This window comes from Sceloporus occidentalis, unplaced genomic scaffold (assembly GCF_023333645.1).
Source record: "Sceloporus occidentalis isolate IW3139 unplaced genomic scaffold, rSceOcc1.0.p SCAF_146, whole genome shotgun sequence".
NCBI lineage: Eukaryota > Metazoa > Chordata > Lepidosauria > Squamata > Phrynosomatidae > Sceloporus > Sceloporus occidentalis.
Genome location: NW_028317126.1, coordinates 1,315,711 through 1,336,567, shown reverse-complemented (window position 1 = coordinate 1,336,567; position 20,857 = coordinate 1,315,711).

Here is a 20,857-nt window from a genome sequence, read left to right as displayed (position 1 = left end):
GTTGATCCTCTTAGCTACTGGGATGAAAAGAAGAGTGTGTGGCCTGCACTCTCATGGGTTGCGCAGCAGCTTCTATCATGTCCGCCAACCACTGTTCAAAGTGAGCGCGTGTTTTCTATGACTGGAAACATACTGAGTCCACAGCGCTCACGCATGGCACCTCATCTGATGGAGCAGATTGCCTTTCTTAAATTCAATCTGCCCAAGTTGGGTTACCCAGCTCTTAGCTTGGAAAGTTAATTTTTTTTCTCTCTAATGTTTAAGGTAGTTTCTCTCCCTGGTTGCACGTGTTTGTGGTGTGGCAACGTATGCTACCTCCGCCGGTGTAGCCAATTTACGCTAGGGCCTAGTGTCTGAGTTCTGGAAGTCCGCTCCCAAACACCATGGACTGACAGACGTTCATGCTTTGCCCTGGGGTGAAACAGGTGAGCGGGTCGTCAATTGCCCACTCATTCACCTTTTTCCGTTTCCAACGCTGCTGGTGGTGGTGCCAGTATCTTTTGCCAGTTCGCTTCCTGGCTGAAATCATGCCTCAAATGTCCCTAATGGAAAGGGTAGTTTCTCCCCCTGGTTGCACTTGCTGCGGTGTGGCAATGCCTGCTACCTCCGCCGGTGTAGCCAATTTATGCTAGGGCCTAGTGTCTGAGTTCTGTAAGTCTGCTCCCAAACGCCAAGGACTGACAGTCTTTGGATGCTTTGCCCTGGGGTGAAACAGGTGAGCGGATCGTCAATTGCCCACTCATTCACCTTTCCCAATTCTGCTGCTGGTGGTGGTGGTGCCAGTGTCTCTTCTCTGCCAGTTCGCTTCCTGGCTAGAGTCATGCCCAAAATGTCTCTAATGGTAAGGGCAGTTTCTCCCCCCTGGCTGCGTCTGTTTGCGGTGTGGCAACGCCTGCTACCTCCGCCGGAGTGGCCAGCTTACGCTAGGGCCTAGTGTCTGAGCTCTGGAAGTCCGCTCCCAAACGCCAAGGGCTGACAGTGTTTAGATGCTTTGCTCTGGGGTGAAACAGGTGAGCGGGTCGCCAATTGCCCACTCATTCGCCTTTCCCAATTCTGCTGCTGCTGGTGGTGGTGCCAGTGTCTCTTCTCTGCCAGTTCACTTCCTGGCTAGTGTCATGCCTCAAATGTCCCTAATTGTAAGGGCAGTTTCTCCCCCCTGGCTGCCTCTGTTTGCGGTGTGGCAACACCTGCTACCTCCGTCGGAGTGGCCAGTTTACGCTAGGGCCTAGTGTCTGAGCTCTGGAAGTCTGCTGCCAAACGTCTAAGACTGACAGGGTTTGGGTGCTTTGCCCTGGGGTGAAACAGGTGAGCGTGTCGCCAATTGCCCACTCATTCGCCTTTCCCAATTCTGCTGCTGCTGCTGGTGGTGGTGCCAGCGTCTCTTCAATGCCAGTTCGCTTCCTGGCTAGTGTCATGCCTCAAATGTCCCTAATGGTAAGGGCAGTTTCTCCCCCCTGGCTGCGTTTGTTTGCGGTGTGGCAACGCCTGCTACCTCCGCCGGTGTAGCCAGCTTACGCTAGGGCCTTGTGTCTGAGTTCTGGAAGTCCGCTCCCAAACGCCAAGGACTGACAGTGTTTGGATGCTTTGCTCTGGGGTGGAACAGGTGAGCGGGTCGTCAATTGCCCACTCATTCGCTTTTCCCAATGCTGCTGCTGCTGGTGGTGCCAGCGTCTCTTCAATGCCAGTTCCCTTCCTGGCTAGTGTCATGCCTTAAATGTCCCTAATGTTAAGGGCAGTTTCTCCCCCCTGGCTGCGTCTGTTTGCGGTGTGGCAACGCCTGCTACCTCCGTCGGTGTAGCCAGCTTACGCTAGGGCCTTGTGTCTGAGTTCTGGAAGTCCGCTCCCAAACGCCAAGGACTGACAGTGTTTGGATGCTTTGCTCTGGGGTGAAACAGGTGAGTGGGTCGCCAATTGCCCACTCATTCGCCTTTTCCATTTTTCATTGCTGCTGGTGGTGGTGCCAGCGTCTCTTTTCTGCCAGTTCACTTCCTGGCTAGAGTCATGCCCAAAATGTCCCTAATGGTAAGGGTAAATTCTCCCCCCCGGCTGCGTCTGTTTGCGGTGTGGCAACGCCTGCTACTTCCGCCGGTGTAGCCAGCTTACGCTAGGGCCTTGTGTCTGAGCTCTGGAAGTCCGCTGCCAAACGTCTAGGACTGACAGTTGTTTGGATGCTTTGCCCTGGGTGAAACAGGTGAGTGGGTCGCCAATTGCCCACTCATTCGCCTTTCCCAATGCTGCTGCTGCTGGTGGTGGTGCCAGCATCTCTTTTCTGCCAGTTTGCTTCCTGGCTAGAGTTATGCCCAAAATGTCCCTAATGGTAAGGGTAGTTTCTCCCCCCTGGTTGCCTCTGTTTGCGGTGTGGCAACGCCTGCTACCTCCGCCGGAGTGGCCAGCTTACGCTAGAGCCTAGTGTCTGAGCTCTGAAAGTCTGCTGCCAAACGTCTAAGACTGACAGTGTTTGGGTGCTTTGCCCTGGGGTGAAAGAGGTGAGCGGGTCGCCAATTGCCCACTCATTCGCCTTTCCCATTTTTCAATGCTGCTGGTGGTGGTGGTGGTGGTGCCAGAATCTCTTCTCTGCCAGTTCGCTTCCTGGCTAGAGTCATGCCCAAAATGTCCCTAATGGTAAGGGTAGTTTCTCCCCCCTGGCTGCCTCTGTCTGCGGTGTGGCAACGCCTGCTGCCTCTGCCGGAGTGGCCATCTTACGCTAGGGCCTAGTGTCTGAGCTCTGGAAGTCTGCTGCCAAATGTCTAAGACTGACAGTGTTTGGGTGCTTTGCCCTGGGGTGAAACAGGTGAGTGGGTCGCCAATTGCCCACTCATTCGCCTTTCCCATTTTTCAATGCTGCTGGTGGTGCCAGCATCTCTTCTCTGCCAGTTCGCTTCCTGGCTAGAGTCATGCCCAAAATGTCCCTAATGGTAAGGGCAGTTTCTCCCCCCTGGCTGCGTCTGTTTGCGGTGTGGCAATGCCTGCTACCTCCGCCGGAGTAGCCAGCTTACGCTAGGGCCTTGTGTCTGAGCTCTGGAAGTCTGCTGCCAAACGTCTAAGACTGACAGTGTTTGGATGCTTTGCTCTGGGGTGAAACAGGTGAGTGGGTCGCCAATTGCCCACTCATTCGCCTTTTCCATTTCCTTTTCCATTTCATTATTTTCCTTCTGATACACAACCAACCAAACACAACACACACATAACACATATAACACAGTGACATAACACATAACACACATAACACACACACTTACAATGCACAAATCACAAGGACCTTTCCTCTTGTTATTTGTCCTGGCCTTCACTTCTACACTCACTAGCATTAACGCTATAACTCACACTTCATCCTATAACATTTTTCCATCCACATACCTGTCAACAGACCCAACTTTTTCAGGGACAGTCCTGCTTTTTTCCAGTCCTGTCCCATCTAATTTAGCTAAACTAGGTATGCAAATACACGTAGGTAGTTATAGCTCGGTAGGTAGCACTAGTATAAACATTAAATAAATATAATAAAGTACTAAATAATAAATCTAACTTTAAAATACATTTAAATAAACCCCTAATTTTTTTTAAAAAACCCATTAAAATTAAAATTAAATTATTATTTAGACATAATACATCTTTAACCAAACCAGTGCACTGCTACTAATCTTAAACATAACTGTACATTAACCCTAAGCTATTTTTTAGTTCATTTTTCCATCCGTATACCTGCCAACACATCCAAGATTTTGGTGGACAGTCCTGCTTTTTTCCAGTCCTGTCCAGTAAAAGTTGGTTGGTTGCAAAGTATGTCATTGTAAATAGGTAGCAAATGTTAGGCATGTATTACAAATGGTCCAAAATCTATTTAAAAATGTAAAATAATCCCTATTCTTTTATTAAACATCTATGATGTGTGACTGTGTATGATAAAAAGGAGGCCAAGTTCCTTGGAGCATTTGTCTAGGTCATTTTGTGTACAGTACACCTCGGTACGTGTGTGCAACTCTATTGGTCGTTTCGGCAGGGGGCTCGCCTGCCATCAACGAATGAAGTGCGTTCTGCAATTCACTCGTTGATGCCAGACCAGCCCCCTGCTGAAACGACCAATAGAGTTGCACACACGTACCTTCACGGCAGCTGCTGCTGCTCCGATCTGTTGTTAACCCCGTATTAACCCCTGCTAGGCAACCGGGAGGGAAACGAAGATCAAACTAGCACGAAGATAAAGCTGTTAAGATCTTGCAAGGTGCCTTCCCAAATAAAAAAATATATCATTGATAAATCTTTTATACGTCACCAGATGCCTTCATGGAATCTCCATCATATATAGTAGAATTTTCCCAAGCAGCCATAAATAAATTTGCATAGCTTGGGGCAAATCTGGTGCCCATAGCTGTACCCCTTTGTTGAAGGAAATTTTTTTTTCCAAAAAATAAATAACTGTACTGTAAAAGCAGTTGTATGCCTTCAATAATAAAATCTACTTGATCCGGCTGGAGTTTATGTGTGATTTTCAAAATATCACATACTGCCTTACATCCTATCTCATGATCAATGATAGTGTATAAGCTTGTCACATCACAGGTGACCAAAAATAGCGAGGTTCTCATTTCGCTTCATGTAATAAAATGTCCTTAGTATCCTTCAAGTAAGATTTTTGTTCTATCACAAAAGGTTGTAAAAGGTGATCAATATATTCAGAAAGTCTCGATGTTAATGAATTTATTCCAGATACTATTGGTCTTCCTGGAGGGTTCACTGCGTCTTTATGTATTTTAGGCAGTAGATAAAATACTGGAATCCTGGGATTTGTAATAGATAAATAATTATATTCTTGGCGGTTTAAAATGCCCTAGTGTAAACCTTTATCTAAGAATGTTACTAATATTTTCTTATAATCACTAGTAGGATCCTTATTTAATTTTATATATACCTCTCTATCATTAAGTTGTCTTATTGGCTCTTCTACATATTTTGGTCCGATTGTAGATCTTTTAGTGCTTCATATTGTTTTTTAGTTAAATTATACTTATATTTACATTCCAATTTCTCCACATCCTCCATATACAGTCTTGGAAAAAAGTGGATTTCTCTTTAAACTGGGTATGAAAATATTTTTTAGCACTTGATCACTTGCATGATTCTTTTCTATTGCTGTCTTGGAAAAATATTTCTTCAAACATAAATTGCGAATAAATTTGTTTAAATCAATAAATATATTAAAAATATTTGCTTTTTGTGTGGGTGCATATTTTAATCCTTAATTTTAATCTGTAATATGGTCCTTATTTAATTTTGTTTGTCTGAGATTAAAAATTCCTATCTGGAATCTCCTGTCTCTCTTCCTTAGCTCCCTTATTTGAAGCTCTTCCTTTTCCCTTTCATCTAGGTCCCCTAGGTTTTAAAGGGGGTTCTCCGGGCATTGAACTGTCTTTCTCTCTACCCCATATGTGTTACTTATTTGAGTGGGTGAAGGTGTCTGTATTGTGTCTTTCTTATTGTGCTTAAAGTGGTCTCTTCTCTTTAGTTGTTCAATGTTAATAAAACTCTTTACTATTTATAGTTCTATATTTAGGGGACTCTTCATGTCTTGGCCTTTGTGTATATTAAAATCTGTGTGTCCTCTGTGTATTCAGTGTTGCTTGGTGTTCTCTCTTGTGTATATATGTATTGTGTTTATTAAAGTCCCTAATTTTATCATTTTTATAATCATCTTTATCTCGAATATATTTGTCTTTAATATCTCTTTTATTCATTTCTATATATATATCTTATTGAGGGTCTCATTTCTATGTTTAACAATGAGTTGCATTAATTTGATAGTGGCCCTTTTTAAAATATCATTCCATCTGCTATTTTTATTTATAGATTTTTGTATTTCTTATGGTCCTGGAGCCCATTCTGGTATCGCTAGGGTTAATCCAAGCGATTTTCCATAGCAGTAACGCAAGGGTTAATAAAATTGGCTTGAGATGGATTGATGAACGAGACACTGATTTACCATATTATGAACTTGATTATTTAATTACGAAGATTAATACTTAAGGAGGAGGAGAGAGCTGAATGTCACGCCCCTGATGAAGCAGTTTTGCGAAACGCGTAATGCGCATTGACGTCAGAGGAGACGGGAGGAAGCTGCATAGACGCACACAACATAGAGACTGTCTGTAGGGATACTCTTATGGTGAAGCTGTAACTGGAACAGCCACAAAGACACCTAATTTTAAGACATTTTACGTAATCAAGTTGCTTTTATTTTTTATTTATGATTAAAGTTTATCTATTACTAAGTACCTCCCGGTCTTCTCTGCTTCGGATCTCTAGTTGCAAGAGTCGCTACAAATTGAGCGATCTCTCCATCACTCTACATATGGGCATATTATTGCCCTTCATATTGTAAGGGGCTCTCATACTATATATTTTTCTCTTTACGTATTACCCTATGTATGTTCTTCTTCCTTTTTGTTTTCTATGATATTGGGACTCCCTACTAGGGTGACCAGACTTTATTTCTGCCATTCAGGGACACACTGTGAAGTGCATGAGATCACAGACACACAGGTGTGTATATATATATATATTATATATTAAGCCAGTATCCCAAACTCATGCTGAAGAATCCCATTAAGGATGAAACAGCATGTCTGAGCCTCAACCAGCTGGACATCGACAACCAGGTCTCCCTCCTGGAACAACTGCTAGACGAGGCCGTATGGACCCCCACTAAACCCCATCGACCACGGCGGGGAAGATCCTCCCCCACCAGGGGGAGGAGGCGGTAACTAGTGCCTCTGTTTGAGCTAACCTTCTTTTTACTCCCAACTAATGGCGTCAATTTCTATTTTCTCCATTAATGTGAGGAGCATGTTCCAGAGGAGCGGTTTACTAACCTTCCTTTCTTCCCAGCAGTGTGATGTATATATGTTGCAGGAATGTGCTTTACCCTTCTCTCGTTCTTATCCCCATCTATGCAGGGAATGGTCTCACAGCCCGTCCTTCTGGTCTGGCGGTAATGGCTGCAAGTCGGCGGCGGTTGCTAATCTGATCCGAGGAGCCAACTTCACTGTGGACGCTGTCCAGGAGCTGGTCTGCGGCAGACTTCTAGTCGTGGACGGATCCTGGGCAGGGGAGCCTGTCAGGCTCATCACCGTGTATGCCTCCCCCGAAAAGAAGCAACGCCTGGGGCTACTCCAGACCACCACCAGGACCATAGTGATGGGCGGAGACTTCAAATGCCCGATCGAGGAAGGAGGGCGCACTTCCAGCCAAACCTGGACGTGAATTCCAAACTGCTCAGAGAGATTGTCACAGAGGCATCCTTAAGGGACGCTATGGGCTCCATCGGGACCGGCTCCGTGAACTATTCTTGGAGCCAGCCGGATGGCTCTGTGCGTTCCCGGATAGACTTTGTGTTCACCACTTTCTCATTTATTGTTACCCCTGATTCACTACCGTTTAGGGTGTAAAGTGCTTGTGCATTCCTTACCCCGAAGTGCTTAACTTTGCATTTATCTAGATTAAATTTAATCTGCCATTTATGTGCCCAGTCCCCTAGTCTAAATCCCTCTGCAGCAGTAATATCCTGCTCACATTGTACTATTTTACAGAGTTTAGTGTCATCTGCAAACACAGAAACATGACTTTCAATGCCTATTGCAAGATCATTTATAAATATGTTGAATAAAATAGAATTCTTACCTGGGAATTTCTTTTCTTTGTCCATTTCCAGGTGGCACTAAGGAGAGATAGTCTCCGCCCCTCAGGAAAGGCAGGGTACCTATTAAAGATTTGGAACCTCCCCAAATCCACAGTTACTTAAAAAGACTACATACTACAGTTTGGCCATCCTAGGTGTAATAGAGCAGATGCAGGAGATCTATTTATGGTCTTTAGTGTTAAGGTATAGACAAGATCAAATATTCTAGACCAAATTTCTTTAACTCCCTGGCAATTCCACCATATATGGAGAAAACTCCCCTTTTCCAATCTACATCGCCAACACAAGTCAGAACAATTAGGGTACATCTTGTCAGTAGCGTACCTAGCGGGGGGCGGTCCTCACCGGGTGCCGCTCATCAGGGGAGTGCCAACTTGCCGGCACCCGGCACCCCTCCAGAGACGGACAGTAATGTCGCTTCTCTTCTTCAGTTCTTCTGTCTTCTTCCGGTTCAGAGGGCACGGACAGCGCTGGGCGGGCTTCAGTGTTGTGCGCCGGGATCTGACAACAAACCCCGGTGCACAGCAGCTGTTGCCGCGCGGATCGCAAGGGAGCGGTATCGGAGGTCTTTAGCAGACCTCCGGCTCCCTTGAGTGATTTTAAGCCAGTTCAAGGATCTCCCTTGAACCCGGCTTAAAATCACTCAAGGGAGCCGGAGGTCTGTTAAAGACCTCCGATACCGCTCCCTTGCGATCCGCGCGGCAACAGCTGCTGTGCACCGGGGTTTGTTGTCAGATCCCGGCGCACAACACTGAAGCCACGCCCAGCGCTGTCCTTGCCCTCTGAACCGGAAGAAGACAGAAGAACTGAAGAAGAGAAGCGAAGAGGAGGAAAAGGAGCTGTAAGGCGAAAAGAGGAAAGGTAGGAAAGCATTCAGTGAGAGTGACAGTGGATTGGTATATGTGTGGATTGGTATATGTGTGGATTGGTAAGTGTGTGAGAGTGATGGGTGTTATGCTGTACCATTTCCAATGTCTTTTTCATGATATAATTATGCTCTAAAAGTACATCATAACTCCCATCACTCTATACTGTTACATACAGTGGCAGAGCTGGGAGACAGAGGCCTTGCACCCCCACCCCCGAACTCCTGAAAGGTAAGTGAACTTCAAAGAGGGAGAGGGTAGATAGTTAGGAGGGGGTAGATGGGGAGACGGGAGTGAGACGGGGGATAGGGGGCAGATAGGGAGAAGGGAGTGAGAAGGGGTAGATAGGGCAGAAGGGAGTGAAAAGGGGTAGATAGGGCAATCATACTCCTATCATGCCAAGTCTGCGAGTACATCCTGGAATCTGGGTATGCCTGGGCATGATAGGAATGTGATTGCTGTTATCAATCATATATATATATAAATAATATTGTTATTTAATTGTTTTGTCCTATTTTGGTGTGTTACTTACTTTAAATAAAAGTGTTAGATTTTTTTTATGGTGTGGGGAGGTCATATTCCATTTCGGCCAGGTAAATGCTGCATTTTCGGTTTCAGTCCAGAATTCGTTTCGGTGCATCCCTACTACTAATAAAGTGGTAGGCCTACACCACATCAATGTTTGGCTTAGTATATAGTGATTGGGGTTATGCTGCACTATTGTCAATGTCTGGCTCAATGTATAGTGATAGGGATTATGCTGTACCACCGTCAATGTGTGCCTCAGTAAATAGTGATAGGTGTTATGCTGTACCACCGTCATTGTCTGCCTCAGTATATAGTGGTAGGTGTTATGCTGTACCACCGTCAATTTCTGCCTCAGTATATAGTGATAAGTGTCATGCTGTACCACCTTCAATGTCTGCCTCAGTATATAATGATAACAGTAATGCTGTACCACCTTCAGTGTCTGCGCCGGTATATAACGGTAGAAGCTATGCAGTTTTAAAGTGTGTGTGTGGAGGGGTGCCACATACAGGATCCCCCCCAGGTGCCAAATACTCTAGGTACGCCCCTGCATCTTGTGTAACCTCGAGGGGACCAAATACCACCTGTTCAAAATTTTGAATTGGGTTTCTGCCAAAGATAAAGAATGGATAGATTAGTAACATCGAATAAAGATTTTTGCCAATTAACCAAATCAATCTCTATATTTAGTTCTCTTTCCTAGATAGCTATAGTCTGTATATTTCTTGCTACTAGAATAGAGACAGAATTAATTAAATATCTGCTTTTAGATAACACTGTCTACAGTTTTTCCTGAGTTCGTAGCATTGTGTCTTGATTACCTTTTATTATCTCTTTTAATAAAAAGTTTTTAATCCTCAAATATTTAAAGATATTAGAACTATTCAGGTTAAATTCTTGTATTAATCGTGGAAACGTTTTAGGACCTGCTATAGTTATAATTTGATCTAGAGACTCTATACCTTTATCTCTCCAATCATCCAGGTTTATATTTGGAATATAATATTCTGCTGATTTAAGTTTGGAGAAAGTCGGAACTCCTTTATAAAGATTTAAAGATTTCTTAATGGTTTCCCAAATCGGGAGTAATTGACCCAATATCATATTTTGTTTTCTTATATTTAAGATATTTTCTGTGGTTAAGGGGTACCAAATGATAGCCGCTAACTCCTTACCACCACTAACCTCTGATTCTATATCATACCATCCTTCATTGATAGATTCCTCTAGTTGTAATCTGTAGATGTGTACAATCATATTTGCCAAAAATATATTTTTAATAATAGGAAGGCCCAGACCGCCACATTTAGGTTTTCGGGCCAATATAGTAGACTTCAATCTTGGTTTCTTTGCCTTCCAAACAAAACACTCAAAGCTCCTCTGAGCTAAGCTTAACAATGATTCAGACACATTTAACGGCAGCATTGAGAACAAGTATGACCATTTCGGAACTATATACGAATTTAAGATATTGATTCTACCCCACCGAGAGAATTCCTTATTCCTCCATTCTTTTAACCAAGAATTTGTTTGCTTCAAAAGACAGATAAAATTGGTTTCTAGAAATGTTGTCATTGTTTTTGTTATATAAATGCCTAAATAAACAAAATCTGATTTTGCCCAGACGAAATCAAAATTACTTTGTATTTGTTCTTTTTCTCTACTGTCCACCTTGACTTCTAATATTGAGGTTTTGTTTATGTTCATCTTATAATTTGAGGCCAAACTGAATATTTCAAATTCCTCTAGTAAATAAATTAAAGAAAGCTGTGGATTAGTAATAGAAATTAATATATCGTCTGCATAAAGATTGATCTTTAGATCTTGTAGGAAAACCATATATATTATCGTTACTTCTGATAGCGGTGGCTAATGGTTCAACTGATATAATATATAGCAGGGGAGAAAAGGGACAACCCTGTCTTGTTCCATTTTTTTTTTAAAAACATTCAGCACATATATTAGGTCCTACTGTTCTGGCTGATGGGTTTGTATAAAGGGCCATAATTGCCACATATATCCACCCCGTAATTCCAAACTTTGTCAGAGTACATCTCATAAAATCCCAGCTAACCCGGTCGAAAGCTTTCTCTGCATCGACAGACATAATAATAGTTGGAATAGACTTCTTTTCTGCTTGATCTATAATGTTGATTATTCTTCTCATATGATTACAAGAAGATCTTCCAGGAATGAAGCCGACCTGATCCCGGTTAATAATCGTATTCAAAATCAGTTTTAATCTACTGGCAAGTATAGAAGAATATAATTTCATGTCTACATTGATAAGTGAAATAAGCGTGTAGTTAGCAGGGTCTGAGGGGTTTTTACCTTCTTTAAGGATAGGGAGACGATTTGATCTAATCATTTCATCAGGAAATATGCCTTTATCAGCAATAGAGTTAAAAACAAGCATCAGAGGGTCAAGTAATTGTATACTGAAACTTTTAAAGAATAAATTTGTGAAGCCATCTGGGCCAGGAGTTTTGTATTTATTTAACCTGGAAATTACTAGACTTGGGCACCAGGGGGCTCTTCGTGTTCGTCTTCGTACTCGTCTTCGGAGAAAAAAAAAACTTTGTATTCCGAGAATATTTGCCCGTTCCTGTCTTCTTTTCGGGCGAATATTCGTGGCCATTCTTTGTGCTCGTTTCATCTTCGTTTTCTCCTGGCTGCGTAGCAGGGGTTAATACGGGGTTAAGAACACATCGGAGCAGCAGCAGCAGCAGATGTGTTCGCGCAGTGAAGGTACGTGTGTGCGACTCTATTGGTCGCCGGAAGGGGGCTGCTCTGGCATCAACAAATGAATTGCAGAACTGCAGAATGCACCTCATTCGTTGATGGCAGGCGAGCCCCCTGACGAAACGACCAATAGAGTTGCACGCACGTACCGAGGTGTACTGTACACAAAATGACCTAGACAAATGCTCCAAGGAACTTGGCCTCCTTTTTATCATACACAGTCACACATCCAGAGATGTTTCATAAAAGAATAGGGATTATTTTAAATTGATTTTGGACTACTTGTAATACATGCCTAACATTTGCTACCTATTTATAATGGCATACTTTGCAACAACCCAACTTTTACTGGACAGGACTGGAAAAAAGCAGGACTGTCCACAAAAATGTTGGGTGTGTTGGGAGGTATGCGAATGGAAAAATGTTGGACAAGAACTAAAAAATAGCTTAGGGTTAATGTACGGTTATTTTTAAGATTATTAGCAGTGAACTGTTTTGGTTAAAGATGTATTATGTCTAAATAATAATTTAATTTTAATTTTAATGGGTTTATTGAATTTTATTTTAAAGTTATATTTATTATTATTTACTTTATTATATTTATTTAATGTTGTAGTGCTACCCTACCCAGCTATACCTATGTGCACTAGCATACCTAGTTTAGCTAAATTTGATGGGACAGGAAAAAAGCAGGACTGTCCCTAAAAAAATTGGGTCTGTTGGCAGCTATGTGGATGGAAAAATGTTATAGGGTGAAGTGTGAGTTATAGCGTTAATGCTAGTGAGTGTAGAAGTGAAGGCCAGGGCAAATAACAGGAGGAAAGGTCCTTGTGATTTGTGAATTGTACATGTGTGTGTTATGTGTTATGTCACTGTGTTATATGTGTTATGTGTGTTATGTGTTATGTCACTGTGTTATATGTGTTATTGTGTGTGTTATGTTTGGTAGGTTGTGTATCAGACGGAAAAAAATGAAATGGAAATGGAAAAGGAAATGGAAAAGGCGAATGAGTGGGCAATTGGCGACCCACTCACCTGTTTCACCCCAGGGCAAAGCATCCAAACAACTGTCAGTCCTAGACGTTTGGCAGCGGACTTCCAGAGCTCAGACACAAGGCCCTAGCGTAAGCTGGCTACACAGGCGGAGGTAGCAGGCGTTGCCACACCGCAAACAGACGCAGCCAGGCGGAGAAACTGCCCTTACCATTAGGGACATTTTGGGCATGACTCTAGCCAGGAAGCGAACTGGCATTGAAGAGACGCTGGCACCACCACCAGCAGCAGCATTGGGAAAGGCGAATGAGTGGGCAATTGGCGACCCACTCACCTGTTTCACCCCAGGGCAAAGCATCCAAACAACTGTCAGTCCTAGACGTTTGGCAGCGGACTTCCAGAGCTCAGACACAAGGCCCTAGCGTAAGCTGGCTACACCGGCGGAGGTAGCAGGCGTTGCCACACTGCAAACAGACGCAGCCAGGGGGGAGAAACTGCCCTTACCATTAGGGACATTTTGGGCATGACTCTAGCCAGGAAGCGAACTGGCATTGAAGAGACGCTGGCACCCCCACCACCAGCAGCAGCAGCAGCATTGGGAAAGGCGAATGAGTGGGCAATTGACGACCCGCTAACCTGTTCCACCCCACAGCAAAGCATTCAAACACTGTCAGTCCTTGGCGTTTGGGAGCAGACGTCCAGAACTCAGACACAAGGCCCTTGCGTAAGTTGGCTACACCGGTGGAGGTAGCAGGCGTTGCCACATCGCAAACAGACGCAGCCAGGGGGGGGAAACTGCCCTTACCATTAGGGACATTTGAGGCATGACACTAGCCAGGAAGGAAACTGGCAGAGAAGAGACGCTGGCACCACAACCAGCAGCAGCAGCATTGTGAAAGTTGAATGAGTGGGCAATTGACGACCCGCTCACCTGTTTCACCCCAGGGCAAAGCATCAAAGTCTGTCAGTCCATGGCGTTTGGGAGCGGAGTTCCAGAACTCAGACACTAGGCCCTAACGTAAATTGGCTACACCGGCGGAGATAGCAGACGTTGCCACACCACAAACACGTGCAACCAGGGGAAGAAACTACCTTAAACATTAGAGAAAAAAAAATTAACTTTCCAAGCTAAGAGCTGGGTAACCCAACTTGGGCAGATTGAATTTAAGAAAGACAATCTGCTCCATCAGATGAGGTGCCATGCGTGAGCTGTCATAGAAAACACGCACTCACTTTGAACAGTGGTTGGCGGACATGATAGAAGCTGCTGCGCAACCCATGCTGCTTGGGGCAAAAGGCACTTCTTTTTACTCACTGGGCTAGTAGAAGTACTAGTTGTGCTACCCTTTAACTTTGAACGTGCTTCTGGTGCTTTAGGCTTTCCGTAAAAAACCATAGAGCTTGTGGGCCTAGCCGCACTACTACTGCCTGCCTTTGGTGCCTTTCCTTTACTTGATGATCCTTCAAGCAATGCTTCCCCAAATGATAAGCGAGAGCTTGGCCTACTTGGCCGACTAGACTGACGCAAAGGCTGCATCTTAGAACTGGTGGTGGTGGTGGTAGATGGAGCTTGTCCCTCCTTAGTCCCAAAAGGAGGATCCATTTCAAATTTTGTGTTGTGTGTGTAGTGTAGTGTTTAAAAAAATTTAAGGGGGATAAAAAAAAATTAAAGACTTTTAATTTACACGGGCCTAAGAGCCTATCCTACTACTATGCTAAACCTAAAGCTATATTAGTATTCTAGTCTAAGTCTAGGCAGACGCTCTCAAGCCCACTAAGCTGAAGTGAGGTTAAGTTATATATATTATATTATTAATAGATTAGAATTACTTATATTATGGATTATAGATAGAATATAGATTATGAATTAGAATTTATACTATATTATATAATATATTATAGATAAGATTAAGAAGATTAAATTATAAGAATTATTTTAGTACTACAGCTAGTAGCTTGAAGCTTTGTTTAGTACAGTTGTTGTCGTCACACAGTCAATTTTTCTTGAAAAGAAATTAGAAATAAAATAAAATGTCACAGCAAAACAGTTAGCTTCACTGCTTGCTGAAACACAGCACTTATGCGGCTGCACTCAGTAGCCCAACAAGGTCACTTCACTGATGGACTGAGGTGAGCAAAACACTAAGGGTACTTTTAATAAAATTAAAATAAAATGTAAAATAAATGAGAAAATCTTTGCAAAACAGTTAACGTCACTGCTTGCTGATCAAAAAACAAATGAAATAAAATGAAATATTATTAATTAAGAAAAATTTACTTGGTCTCTTGCTGTTGCTAAAACAAAGCACAAACTATAGAGCTGCAGCACCAGTACTAATAAGATTAGCTGAACTATAAGCTAGTAGTATAGTAATTATTAATTATATTTTTTATAGCTAATTTAATTAACTATTAAGATAAGAATTATAGAATTATTCATATTAATGATTTTAGATTAGACACTAGTAGATGTCTTGAATGTCTACAGTACACTCTACACTAGTATACTATTACTAACGTAACTATACTATATATAACTGACAAATATATATATATCATTTTATAATGTATTCAATTATTAATATTACTGATTTTAGATTAGACACTAGTAGATGTCTTGAATGTCTACAGTACACTCTACACTAGTATACTATTACTAATACTATACTAACTATAGTATATATAACTGACAAATATATATATGTAATTTTATATGTATTCAATTATTAATAATATATTCTATTAAATTATTTATAAATTCTATTATTTCATTTATTTAAGCAGGACAGGCAGTAGGCTACACAGTTGATGACAAATTAAATAAAAAAATTATTACATTAATAAAATTATTATTATTAAATATTAATTCAGTAGAACTGAAGTGAGGATGAAGTACACTGTGGGAAATGGCAGGCTGAGGCTTACCAGTCTCACACAGAACAGAACTATCCCTCTCTGTAACGCTCGGATGCAGCACAGCAGTGTTGCCAAAGCAGTCACAGCGAAAAATGAATGGATCTCTCAGGCAAGCTCTGGTCTTATAAAGGCGCCTTCAGAATTCAAAAAACAGAAGCACAGGCATTGGACGAGACCCTTAGCGTGACGTCACAAGAGTGAGCTGATTGGACAGACGAGGATCAGCTCACTCCTGTTTGAAATTTTGGCGGCTGCGCGGCAAAAACAAAGACGATCTTCGGTTGTGAGTCTTCGTCTTCTCCTACGTTTTGCCGCCACTGTATTCTCTTCGGCGTGTCTTCGGAACGAACAAAAAAACGGCGACGAATGCGCAAGTCTAGTATCTACGATATTTCCAAATTGATGCTTCTATTATTTGATTCCAATGAGTCTCTTTAATAAACGCTATATCTATCCCCTCTTTAGTTAACGTATCGTATAGATAGGATCTCTTATAGGGGGAATTTAAACCCTGTGCTTTGTCATCATCTTAAGAGACATGGAAAATTTGTTTTCCACCCTCATCCAGTACTGCTCCCCGCCCACGAATCCCCGAGCGGAAACACACATCCAGAAACATTCAGACACGAAGAAAACAATCATACCCATCACACTGTGAAGGAAAAACGTGCTTCCATCATTAGTGTGAAGAAACTCCCTGAGCCAGCAAGGAGCGAGGGGCCAGCGTATGAAGTAGGGAACGTGTTCGCCCCTTGTTCTTATACCTATAACATATCTCATATGTGCAAATATCCATCTAAAACATTAAGCTTACAAGATTTCACAATATCTCCCTTGTAAAATTAAAACATTTAATTATAGTAAATTTGAAAAGAAAAAAAATCCTTGTGCAATCGTTAGTAATAACAAGCAAACAGTTATACATCCCTATTACATGATTTCTTATATCATATCTATTACTATTACCCAGTTCATATAGTGTGTTCATATCTTATATATGGGAGTATCATTTCAAGCCAGTACATTTAGATCATCCCAGTGTCTTAATTCTATGATTATGACAATATATTATCGGGAAAAAGTTAGTGAAAAAAAAACCACTCACTGTAATAATCATAAGTTACTAGTAACTAGCAAAAGCAGCTATACCTTTGTGACTTTGACACCCTTTCCGTTTACCATTACCTAATTCATATAACATGTCATATATAAGGATATCATTCCAAACCAATGCGTTTTCATCCCAGTGTCTTACAAAAAAAAATCTATATATATATTGTGTTTATATTCAGTGTTCCTATGTGTCATTATCGCTTTTTTTTTAAACTTTCCTCCTTCCTTTTACAACTACCAGTTAATAAAGACTAGCGGAGAAAAATACATTTGTGTTTCTAGCATAACTCTTCCCTTTCTTAGTGATTTCTTATATAATACATATTATAGCCATTAGCCTGTTTATATAACATATTTTATAAATGAAAACATTATTCCAAAATGTTGAATTTACGACAGCCTTATATCTCGGTTTTAAAATTATAACACTGAATTATTTAGTGAAAAAAAAAAAGGAAAAAATCACAAGGAAGACTGACTATATATTCGTATATTACCATTTTCGTGAACCATTGAGAATAATCCCTCTAAAGCCTGTAAATCTACATAGAGCCGATTCTAACAAATTTCCCCCATTAGGTGACAAGTCCTGGTTTGATTAAGTTCCACTTCAATAAATTATCTTTTGCTTGATTATTGATTCAGAGTTTTGTCGGGAAACCCCAAGAGTATATAATATTGTTTTGTCGTAGACAGGAAGTAATGTCTATAAATTTCTTTCTATGTAATCTGGTTGCCCGTGAGAGATCAGAAAAAGTAGTTAAAGATGCAAATTTTTTGTTTTTAGTAGGATTCCTACTCATTTCTTTAACTATGTTATCTTTGATTCTAGAATTGGTAAAGCAAATAATAACATCTCTAGGTGTATTTGTTTGTGACCAGTTAGGGGGCATCGGAAGTCTATGAGCTCTTTCAATTGGCATCAGCCCATACTTTTCATAGTCTATAAATGTTGAAAGTAGATCCATCAAATAGGGTTCAAGTTCTTTCACATCTTCGGTGATTCCTCTGGGAATCTAATTGGGGGAGGTTTCTTAATTTTCACAGACATTTTAGATTTTTCCTCCTTGTCCCCCTTTCCAGCCTTATCTCCTTTTGGTGCCATTTAGCGTTCTAATTTAGAAATCTATCCCAAAATATCATGTAGAAAATAAGAATAGTCACCAGTTTTTGTATGTGAAGAAATGACCTTCAAAAGCCCTTAGGCTAAAATACTTTTAGTAGATATTGTCAATGAATCCGCATACGTCAAGCCCAAGAGGTGGGGAATACTATAGTTAATAGTAGCTCTGTGCAGACCCAGTTCACCCCAATAATTACGGATGGTAGTATACATAAGGCTTCTTAAGAATGATTCCAGCACTGGAACTTCATATGTATATGTTAAAGCCCAGAAAATGTCTTTGACAAATATCATGGGTTCCATTTGCACAGCGATTGCTAACACAGAAAGACGCATATCTTGACTCACAGTTCGTTGAAGAGGGGTCCGTCCTTGTTCAGATATTCACCATTTAATCATTTTAGCCTCTATGGGTACCTGTAGCAGCAACAGTAGACAGTGGAAATGTCTTCTTAAATATTTAATCGTTATGCAAATAAGCTTGTCTTCATGTCACCTCTGCTCCGTATTTGTCTCCTTATTTGATAAAATTTGAGTGGAAGAAAGTTAATCAATAGGTCGCGCACATCAGCGGCATAGTAACCTGCCACACGGCTGCAGGCTTCACGGTAAGGGTTCGCTGGCACCCTGCCAGAGACCGCATCAGCGGTCAAACACAGAGGCCAAGAGTCCACGCCCCCCGGGATGGTCTAAGAACGCCAGAAGCACTATAAGCACCGTCAGTGGCGAAGGAAGACACCGGAGAGACAGCCGACATAGCCGCCGAGCAGACCACTGTGGGTGTAGCAGAGCCGGTTCTGGGGTAACATAGTAACATAGTTCATAAGGTTGAAAAAAGACCAAAGTCCATCAAGTTCAACCTATATACATATTGTGTCCCTACTGTGTTGATCCAGAGGAAGGCAAAAAACCCTTATGAAGCAGATGCCAATTGCCCCATACCAGGGGGAAAATTCCTTCCCGACTCCAAATATGGCAATCAGAATAAATCCCTGGATCAACGTTCTGTCCCTATTAATCTAATATCGATAACTTGTAATATTATTGCTTTCAAGAAACACGTCCAGGCGCCTTTTGAACTCTTTTATTGAGTTTACCATCACCACTTCCTCTGGCAGAGAGTTCCATAATCTCACCGCTCTTACTGTAAAGAACCCCTGTCTGTGCTGGTGTAGAAACCTTCTTTCCTCCAGCCGTAGAGGATGTCCCCTTGTTATAGATACAGTCCTGGGTATAAATAGGTCCTGGGAGTGATCTCTGTACTGTCCCCTTATATATTTATACATAGTTATTAAGTCCCCCCTAAGCCGTCTTTTTTCCAAACTAAATAACCCCAATTCTGATAATCTTTCTGGGTACTGTAGTCCTCCCATTCCCCTTATTACTCTGGTTGCCCGTCTTTGAACCCTCTCCAGCTCCACTATATCTTTCTTGTACACTGGTGCCCAGTACTGTACACAGTATTCCATGTGTGGTCTGACTAGTGACTTGTACAGGGGTAGAATTATTTCCTTGTCGTGGGCATCTATGCCCCTTTTGATGCACCCCATGATTTTATTTGCCTTAGCAGCAGCTGCCTGACACTGGTAGCTACAGGTAAATTTACTGTTAACTAAAACTCCTAAGTCCTTTTCCATGTCAGTCGTCCCCAGTGTTTTCCCATTTAATACATATTCCCAGCCTGGATTTTTCTTCCCCATGTGCATAACCTTACATTTATCTGTGTTGAACCTCATCTGCCACATGTGTGTTTGGATGTCAGAGCCTGTCCTGGTGTATGTTTGTTTAGATGTGTGTGTTTGGGTGTTGGTGTGGCAGAGCCTGTCCTGGTGTGTGTTTGGTTGTTGGTGTGGCAGAGCCTGTCCTGGTGTGTTTTTGGGTGTCAGTGTGGCAGAGCCTGTCCTGGTGTGTGTGTCTGGGTGTCAGTGTGACAGAGCCTGTGTTGGTGTGTGTGTTTGGTCATCTGTTTCCTGGCACTTAACTTACAATAGGAATTATTTCATTTATACTTATCCAGAGATAAAATGTCCTCCTGAAGTTGTAGTGACTTCAGGGGACAAAACGTTCAAGGCCCTGAAATCATTTAGTGGAAAAGTTATTTATTGTGTTATAATATTTATTTCAAGGATTAGTCGCACTAAATTGTGGCTTCAGGCTTCCCATGTTGAATGATCAAGTATTATGTTAGTCCAATAACAAAAGTACTTTTGGCTATATATAGTTTTTTCAGTGGTATGATTTAATGGTGGAAATTATGAATGCCCCCCCCAGTTTGACTGTGGGATCTTGTGTGCCCCCCCTATATATTGTTTCTAGAGTCGCCACTGGAAGTGTTCAATGTTAGTGAATGGTATTTATTATGCTACATTATGCTAGTAGTAAAAGTATTGAACTGAGCTGAGTAGATGGAACAGAATCTTTAAATATAGAACAACATTAGATTAATATCATCACTTTGTATTAGGGTAGCACTGAATGTGCTATGAGAGGGAATCCACAGATTATATTAAGGAATTTTTGGCTACCTTCCTTTATATAATGGAAATTAAGAAGTGTGTCCTAGGGAACAAGCTAGAGGTGTGCAATGTGTGAAGGTTTAATATCTAGTGTTGAAATACCAATGTTTTTAATTTATCATGATATTTGTTATAATGCTTGCATTCAAGTAACTGATTTTGTTTATTAAAAATCACTGATTGCACAAGAGTATAGCTGAGTTTACTGTTAATCTACTTCCTATAGCGGTAAAAAAGTGTAGACAATGAATATTTTTACAAAGTGAATGGTTTAATCTGGTGTTGGTAGAAGCAGCTAAACGTGAATCATCAAATTTATTTTGAGAGTTAACATATTTATAGTTGTTCTTCCATAGGTTTCACTATT